The sequence below is a fragment of the Mus pahari genome, chromosome 13, assembly GCF_900095145.1.
Source record: "Mus pahari chromosome 13, PAHARI_EIJ_v1.1, whole genome shotgun sequence".
Classification (NCBI taxonomy): Eukaryota; Metazoa; Chordata; class Mammalia; order Rodentia; family Muridae; genus Mus; species Mus pahari.
Window position 1 is genome coordinate 89,168,320 of NC_034602.1, and position 1,206 is coordinate 89,169,525.

Here is a 1,206-nt window from a genome sequence, read left to right on the forward strand (position 1 = left end):
GGGGACCAAGCATTCGAATGTATGAGCTGATGAGTGCCATTCTCAATCAAACCACCCCAGAGTCAACTATCATCAAGAGCAGAACATCACTGGGCATTGTGGTTCACAACTTTAATCCCAGCACTTAGGAGGTAGAAGCAGGAGGATCAGAAATTGAAAGCCAAACTTGGCTACATAGTGTGTTCAAGACCAGCCTGAGTGCTATAAGATTCTGTCTCAAAACAACCAACACTGAACAACAAATAAAACAACTGTTAGTGTGACTGAATGTGGGCCCTGGCTGTTGCCCTATTTAAGGAGAGTTGTAGACTGACTTCTGAAAGTGGTCATCTGACCTCTACACACAGGCTATGGCATACACACACACACACACACACACACACACAAAGAGAGAGAGATAGAGTGATAGAGACAGAAGGAAAGAGGGAGGGAGAGGGAGAGGGAGAGGGAGAGGGAGAAAGCTTAGAAACCTATTAAGGCAAACCAATGAACAAAAGGAACTGGCAGAGGCAGGTGGTGTTCTGCTCTTTGAGGTTGAACCCACCCTGGTCTGCATAACAAGTTCTACACCAGTCCGAGGAACATAGTGAGACTCTCATCTAGGCTTCTGGACAAGCCACACTTTTTTTTTTTTTTTTTTTGACAGAGTATAGGGTAAGGTCTCAGATGTCTGCAGGAAGGAATCAAGATGGTTTAATGCAAAGTGTTTAGTAAACTGGAAGCATATGGCCAGGAGGCTCGGGGGTCCCTATGTCTAGTCATGGAAAGTAGTAAGAGAAGGGTGCACACTTGCCAATATGATTATGTGTCAGCAGAGGTTGTCAAAGAAAACCAAGTGTAGCCGTCCTGTGCCCTCGGTGTGTACTCTTGTCAGAATGGGACAGACGTCAGAGACCACAGTGAGGACTAAGTGGGCATGTTCTCAGAACTGGAAGCATAAGGGTGGATGCCCTTCCACCAGAATGTCTAACTAATGTCACTGTGGAGACCACGGAGTGTGGCTATACTTGAAAAGTAGACCTGGCCACAATGTGGGTGTGACACAAGAGTAAGTCTCATTTGGGTGTTAAAACTTACAGTGTAAGGCAAAAGAATCTTGGTGATTAGAAAGAGCTCATTGGGGTTAGATATCCTAGATGTATGGCTGACAGCTAGGAAGAAAGGAGAAGAAGGAAGAGAAGGAGAAGAAAGAAGGAAGGAGGGGGG